An 8,523-nucleotide genomic window follows, 5' to 3' on the forward strand; every position below is an offset into this window, starting at 1 on the left:
GCAACCTTGGTTAACGGTTAACCGATTAAATGATACAATTTTAAACATTTAACCACTTAGCTTTTTTAACCGATATTTACATTCTCATTGCAAAGGGACTGAGAAACAGCTCAGGTGCATGCTCACCCTCTCAAGTCAAGGTGACTCTGGTCTGGGAGGCGGACGGTTGCCTTTGGGCAGGAAGCACCCTGTCATACAGTAGTAGGGATAAAGATAATAAAGCATGCAAGATGAAGAATCCTCCCTGTCTCCACTAGGTGGTGCCCACAATGTGTAGTTCAAATCAGCACATGGAAAGTAGACCATAGCCCTCATATCTTTTATTTCCCCCCTCAAACATTTCACCGGTACGCTTGCTTCTGCTTCACCCATTTTTTTTTTAAAACAAAAGTCAAATTTTAGTTCTCTCTTATAGTTTTACTTTAAAGGTGATGTCCAAAGGGAAAAATAGGTTGGTGCCCTTTTTTCCTCTTTCTGATTTCTACAGTAGTAGGTCTGAAAGTTTTGTGGAGATTTTCTTTGAAAATATTTTCCTGCTTGTTTTTACTTTAGAAATCTAGACTTTGTGACAGACTCAATGGACAGTGGAGGAACTAGTACAATTATGACAAAGATAGAAAGGGATCATAGATGTGGCGAGTTATTGCAGGGCAACCCAAGGTGGGAAGCTACAGCACATCAGCTTGCAGCACAACAAAGTCCCATGTGGACACCCTTACAAACAGTGTAGCACGATGAAAGTCCTGGAGTGTGGGTTAGCACACTACTGTTTGAAAGCAAAGTTGCTAAGCCACACTCCAGGACCTTCACTAAATGGTACAAGTGTCCACATGGGACATTACACAGCAAGGGGGGGAGGGATTGCTCAGTGGTTTGAGCATTGGCCTGCTAAACTCAGGGTTATGAGTTCAATCCTTGGGGGGGCCATTTAGGGATCGGGGCAAAATTGGGGATTGGTCCTGCTTTGAGCAGGGGATTGGACTAGATGACCTCCTGAGGTCCCTTCCAACCCTGATATTCTATGATTCTAAGGTGATGCATTGTAGATTCACTCTTTGGCTTGCTGCATGCTAACTCAGGTGTAGACATGGCCAAAGGAAATGAAACCTTATTAGTAGACAGGACATGGTTACCCAGACTGCTTAAAATTGCGAGTTTGTTTTTTTTATGTTTACACCTATTTCAAACACTTGAGAGACTTTTGGAAAGATTTAATACCCCTACCCATTCAATTATTATCTGAGTAAGTTTCCTATGCACATCTGAGTCATCCAAGAAGTCCACCACCAAAAAGGAAATAAGAATGGACATCCTTTTAAGGCTTAAGAAAAAAAACAAGCAGAAAAAATATTCAAGCCTTTATCATAAAAAAAGCAAAAAAGGGCACAACCCCATTTTTCCCTTTGCACATGACCTTTACAGGAAAACTGAAACAAGTAAAATTGGACTTTGTTCAAAAAATCAAGAGTAGAGAATACTTATATTCATGGTCTTGTAGTTAGAAATGTTTGCTTTCATTCAGTTTATATTATTGAAAAGAAGTTGCTAAATAGCCAGTTTTGAATTATCTTAATCCAGGCTCAGTTTTTATTTTATGTATTTCTGGAGGTAATATCAAGTTTAAAATAGACAAAACAATAAAAAGAAAACTTACATCAAATATCAGGTCCAAATAATATTTTGTGTCAAGGAACAATTCCCAAAAGTACTTTGAAATACACATTCTTCTTTGGACATTAATTGCCAACATTTTAATTATATTTCTTTTCTTTTACTTGAGTAGTTGAAATACACAAGTACTAGATCTAAAGGCTTTTTTCTTGATCTGAACAGGATGGATTATATTAGCAAGGTGAAAGAAAAAGTTTAAAAGGTTCATCTTTTGGGGCTTTGTTCACAGTTCCTAGCACAATGAGTCTCTGATCCATGAATGGCGCCTCAAGTGCTCTTGCAATATAAATAGTTAATGACGATGATAATCTCATAAATTAATTAAATCTACGTTTGGTCAGTTCTTGAATGGGGAAATCTAGTGTTGTTTACAGTGGTTCTTGCTGTTGCACCAAACTTAAAAATAAGGCAAAACCTCTGCACATCCTGTTGTACCCAAATCATTATATGGAGGCTGCCTCTTATTAGAACAACTTTTTTGGTGTTCTTATACAAAATTAAAAGTAACAACTGTATTGAGATGTATGGTCTGAGCACAGGATTGGAAGCCAAGAATTCCTGAGTTCTAGTCTTATGGTTTACAGATTCCCCCTCTTGTGTCTTGAGTAAATCACATACTGCCAGTTTCCTCACCTGTAAAATGGTGCGTAATACCTTCCTCACAAGGGTGTTGTGAGATATTGTTTGGTAAATGGTTGTAAAGCACTTTGAAAGTAAAAGGTGTTGTGTGTGTTCTAAGTATTGCAATTTTAATGAATATTTGCATCTGTTTTGTTATAAAAACATTTAATATTTTATCTGAAATATTGTTACATTAAAAATGTCTTTTTACTGTTAAAGTAAGAAATGCCTTTTGGTCTAATTACAGTACAAACCCACTCTGGGGTTTGTGACATTTAATAAAGAGTTAACTTGTAAAATTACTATTTTCAATAAGCAGCTAACTCTGAGTTGTGCCTTCTAAGAATAAACATGAAATGAGCTGGTTCTAATTGTTGTAAACTTTGTAACAATAGCCTGGTGAGGAGCTTGGATGGAGTTTCTGTGCAACCAGACAGACTTAATTTTCCCCCCTCTATAGTTTGCTGCTTCAGTTTAATTTAGGCTTGTTTGAATTAATAACTAAATTTAAGAGATTATTATAATTCCTTTCTGGATTTTGATACTTTTAAGCCAAGTATAAACAGTGCATTTACACTTTTCAGTGTAGGGGTACATCTAGTTTAAAAGGTTGGTGTCTCAGTTTAAGGGATATAATGAATTTTAATTACAACATTAAAGAAACAGTCTCCTTAAACTACAAAGTATGTACATCTTAAGGTTTTGCTATAACTCCAGGGACATCCCCTGCCACAGGCCACTTGTATACTACTTTTATGTGCGAGCAGGATGACCAGTAGAGTAATGGCTTCATGGGATTTGCTCATCATCCTTTACTAACCCATGCATTGTCCCTGGCTGGTATGATTTGCACATAAGCACACGTATATGTAAAAAGAAAAGGAGTACTTGTGGCACCTTAGAGACTAAACATTTATTTGAGCATAAGCTTTCGTGAGCTGTACAGCTCACTTCATCGGATGCATTCGGTTTATGTGTTGGGGATGAAATGTGTCATGACTCAACCCAATTTACTAAACATACTAAAATAATTGCATTGCAGCCATTTTGCTTATCTGGAATCAGTGCAGTCACTACTGTCCTTACTGAGGGGGGGTCTACACTAGAAAGTTTTACTGGCATACCTTTGTCTGTTAGGAGCATGAGAAAAAAAAAAATCACACCCCTAACCTACATAGCTATGCTGACAAAAGCCGTACTGTAGACACAATTATACAGATAGAAAGTCCTTTTGACAGTATTGCTTTTTTTTTTTTGTTTGAGGAACTGGTTCTGCCACTATGAGCTGTGTCTGCACTAGGGAGGTTTTGCTTAATATAGCTCTACCAGTATACTTATACCACCAAACATTTTTAAGCGTAGACAAGGCCTCATTTACTTCTGATGAGGGTTTGAAGCCAGTACATACAATGTACATTATAGTTCCAGACTCAGCAGGCTGTTTCAACCAGCCTTGTTTTAGTTTCAGCTGGAGTTTTACAAAGAACCCTTTCTATGTACAGCAAAACTTTTCTTCCCAGACTAATCATATCTTTCCATTGTTAAAGAAAAATCTTTGACTGAATATCAAACTAATAAGGAGTTTTGGAATATATTTTTTTACCCTCTGGGAACAAGGCAAAGCAGATTGCAGAACGTCCCCTGTGACTTCAGCGAGAGAGTTCTCTACTCGCACAAACAGCTCTGCTCAACCTGAAACGATAGAATTCTGTCATATTTTAATACAAAAGAATGAAACATTTTAAATCTGTCAAATAGACATGACAAAGTGAACATCTGTAGAACATAGAATCATTCTATTTATGATGAAAGGCCTCCATATTTCACTTGTGACTTCCCTTGATATGAACTATGAGGATTTTTTTTTTTTTTTTTTTTTTTTACCCTTAGGATGTCTTCCATATCTCACAGATTCGTCATTGGTCTGTAAATTGCTCTTTATTTACTCCATATACGGTCTTCTATTTTTCACAGCTCTTTTTCATAGACAGGATTTATACGGAGAGAGATGGGATATGCCGTATGAAGGAGATATTGCTATAGTAAATATTTTTTACTAAATATGAAACAGATACATTAAAACCATATACCATGATGGTGCATAATTTAATATTGTCCCAAATGTCAACATTTTTCTCAAGATTTTTTTATCCGGTGGAAGCTAAGAAACCTCCTTTGATGCTCACTGTTTTTTGGGGTTGGTGCAACAGCTATGCACATCAAGTTAAAAGCCTATTGAACACAGATGCAGATGTCTGTTGCTACTACATGTGTGGCTTAGCTGGAAAATTCCTTTAGAAAGAACATTCTAAAAATATTCAATAAAGTATAGTCAGGTGAAATTGGTTTCATAACAGGTTTAAACAGTGCACAATTCTAAGCCTTGTGATCTCATCAGAATTTATCTTTGGGCCTACTTAGTACTTAAATGGAAAGGATGAAAGAAAAACTCAAGCGGTGATTCAGTAGGTGGCCTTCCTCCCTTTGTCAGTTATGAAACAATGCTCCAGTATCGTACTGGGGCTACTATGCTATCTTTTGGATAAGGCAAACTAAAGCCCAACTATACATGTTTATTAAAGATCCATGGCAGTTTTCAAAAAAGAGTTGCCTCATTAGTGACAGTATCTTGGCCAAATTCCAATTTAAATAATTACATTTTACATCCCTGATGTTCCCCTTGTAATATCATTTGCATATCATAGAATATCAGGGTTGGAAGGGACCTCAGGAGGTCATCTAGTCCAACCCCCTGCTCAAAGCAGGACCAATCCCCAATTAAATCATCCCAGCCAGGGCTTTGTCAAGCCTGACTTAAAAATTTCTAAGGAAGGAGATTCTACCACCTCCCTAGGTAACACATTCCAGTGTTTCACCACCCTCTTGGTGGTGAAAGTTTTTCCTAATATCCAACGTAAACCTCCCTCACTGCAACTTGAGACCATTACTCCTTGTCCTGTCCTCTTCTACCACTGAGAATAGTCTAGAACCATCCTCTCTGGAACCACCTCTCAGGTAGTTGAAAGTAACTATCAAATCCCCCCTCATTCTTCTCTTCTGCAGACTAAACAATCCCAGTTCCCTCAGCCTCTCCTCATAAGTCATGTGTTCCAGACCCCTAATCATTTTTGTTGCCCTTCATTGGACTCTCTCCAATTTATCCACATCCTTCTTGTAGTGTGGGGCCCAAAACTGGACACAGTACTCCAGATGAGGCCTCACCAATGTCGAATAGAGGGGAACGATCACGTCCCTCGATCTGCTGGCTATGCCCCTACTTATACATCCCAAAATGCCATTGGCCTTCTTGGCAACAAGGGCACACTGCTGACTCATATCCAGCTTCTCGTCCACTATCACCCCTAGGTCCTTTACCGCAGAACTGCTGCCTAGCCGTTCGGTCCCTAGTCTGTAGCGGTGCATTGGGTTCTTCCGTCCTAAGTGCAGGACTCTGCACTTATCCTTATTGAACCTCATCAGATTTCTTTTGGCCCAATCCTCCAATTTGTCTAGGTCCCTCTGTATCCTATCCCTGCCCTCCAGCGTATCTACCATTCTTCCTAGTTTAGTATCATCCGCAAATTTGCTGAGGGTGCAATCCACACCATCCTCCAGATCATTTATGAAGATATTGAACAAAACCAGCCCCAGGACCAACCCCTGGGGCACTCCACTTGATACCGGCTGCCAACTAGACATGGAGCCATTGATCACTACCCGTTGAGCCCGACAATCTAGCCAACTTTCTACCCACCTTATAGTGCATTCATCCGGCCCATACTTCTTTAACTTGCTTACAAGAATACTGTGGGAGACCGTGTCAAAAGCTTTGCTAAAGTCAAGAAACAATACATCCACTGCTTTCCCTTCATCCACAGAACCAGTAATCTCATCATAGAAGGCGATTAGACTAGTCAGGCATGACCTTCCCTTGGTGAATCCATGCTGACTGTTCCTGATCACTTTCCTCTCATGTAAGTGCTTCAGGATGGATTCTTTGAGGACCTGCTCCATGATTTTTCCAGGGACTGAGGTGAGGCTGACTAGCCTGTAGTTCCCAGGATCCTCCTTCTTCCCTTTTTTAAAGATTGGCACTACACTAGCCTTTTTCCAGTCATCTGGGACTTCCCCCGTTCGCCATGCGTTTTCAAAGATAATGGCCAATGGCTCTGCAATCACAGCCACCAATTCCTTTAGCACTCTCGGATGCAACGCATCCGGCCCCATGGACTTGTGCACGTCCAGCTTTTCTAAATAGTCCCTAACCACCTCTTTCTCCACTGAGGGCTGGCCATCTACTCCCCATGCTGTGATGCCCAGCGCAGCAGACTGGGGGCTGACCTTGTTCGTGAAGACAGAGGCAAAAAAAGCATTGAGTACATTAGCTTTTTCCACATCCTCTGTCACTAGGTTGCCTCCCTCATTCAGTAAGGGGCCCACACTTTCCTTGGCTTTCTTCTTGTTGCCAACATACCTGAAGAAACCCTTCTTGTTACTCTTGACATCTCTTGCTAGCTGCAGCTCCAGGTGCGATTTGGCCCTCCTGATTTCATTCCTACATGCCCGAGCAATATTTTTATACTCTTCTCTGGTCATATGTCCAATCTTCCACTTCTTGTAAGCTTCTTTTTTATGTTTAAGATCCGCTAGGATTTCACCGTTAAGCCAAGCTGGTCGCCTGCCATATTTACTATTCTTTCGACTCATTGGGATGGTTTGTCCCTGTAACCTCAACAGGGATTCCTTGAAATACAGCCAGCTCTCCTGGACTCCTTTCCCCTTCATGTTAGTCCCCCAGGGGATCCTACCCATCCGTTCCCTGAGGGAGTCGAAGTCTGCTTTCCTGAAGTCCAGGGTCCGTATCCTGCTGCTTACCTTTCTTCCCTGCGTCAGGATCCTGAACTCAACCAACTCATGGTCACTGCCCCCCAGATTCCCATCCACTTTTACTTCCCCCACTAATTCTTCCCGGTTTGTGAGCAGCAGGTTAAGAAAAGCTCCCCCCCTAGTTGGCTCGTCTAGCACTTGCACCAGGAAATTGTCCCCTACGCTTTCCAAAAACTTCCTGGATTGTCTGTGCACCGCTGTAGTGCTCTCCCAGCAGATATCAGGAAAATTAAAGTCACCCATGAGAACTAGGACGTGCGATCTAGTAGCTTCTGCGAGTTGCCGGAAGAAAGCCTCATCCACCTCATCCCCCTGGTCCGGTGGTCTATTTCAGACTCCCACCACTACATCACTCTTGTTGCTCACACTTCTAAACTTAATCCATAGACACTCAGGTTTTTCTGCTGTTTCGTACCGGAGCTCTGAGCATTCATACTGCTCCCTTACATACAGTGCTACTCCCCCACCTTTTCTGCCCTGCCAGTCCTTCCTGAACAGTTTATAACCATCCATGACAGTACTCCAGTCATGTGAGTTATCCCACCAAGTCTCTGTTATTCCAATCACGTCATAATTCCTTGACATCACCAGGACCTCCAGTTCTCCCTGCTTGTTTCCAAGGCTTTGTGCATTCGTATATAAGCACTTGAGATAACCTGCTGATCGCCCCTCATTCTCAGTATGAGGCAGGAGCCCGCCCCTCACAGACGTTCCTGCCTGTGTTTCCTCCCGGTATCCCGCTTTCCCACTTATCTCAGGGCTTTGGTCTCCTTCCCCTGGTGAACCTACTTTAAAGCCCTCCTCACTAGGTTAGCCAGCCTGCTCGCAAAGATGCTCTTCCCTCTCTTCGTAAGGTGGAGCCTGTCTCTGCCCAGCACTCCTCCTTCATGGAACATATTATTTTCCATTTCCTGCATCAGTCTGTTTAATGTTGCTCTTCGCTGTTAAAGAGCTACCATGTTTCACCTAAGAGGGGACAGCATTTTAGGGGTAGTACTGTCTCAGTTCAGGGCAACTGCACCTGTACTCCCCCTGATACAGCAAGAGCACCCACTCTCAGGCTTCAAGCTCCCCAGGCCCTCACCTCTCGTGCATGGAGACACACATCTCTTTTCCTTCTGACCAGCGTCTCTCCAAGCTGAACAGTTCCCTAACTTCACTGTATTTGTCCCTGCAGGGACAGTGTTCCTAGCCAGTTTCTTCAGAGACTAATAAACAGAGTAATTGCCAATATTTATATGTAAGGCTAAGATTTTGTCATGGATATTTTTAGTAAAAGTCAGGGACAGGTCACAAGCTATAATGAAAAAATCACAGAAGCCCATGACCTGTCCCTGACTTTTA

Source organism: Chelonia mydas, chromosome 8 (genome assembly GCF_015237465.2).
Source record: "Chelonia mydas isolate rCheMyd1 chromosome 8, rCheMyd1.pri.v2, whole genome shotgun sequence".
Classification (NCBI taxonomy): Eukaryota; Metazoa; Chordata; order Testudines; family Cheloniidae; genus Chelonia; species Chelonia mydas.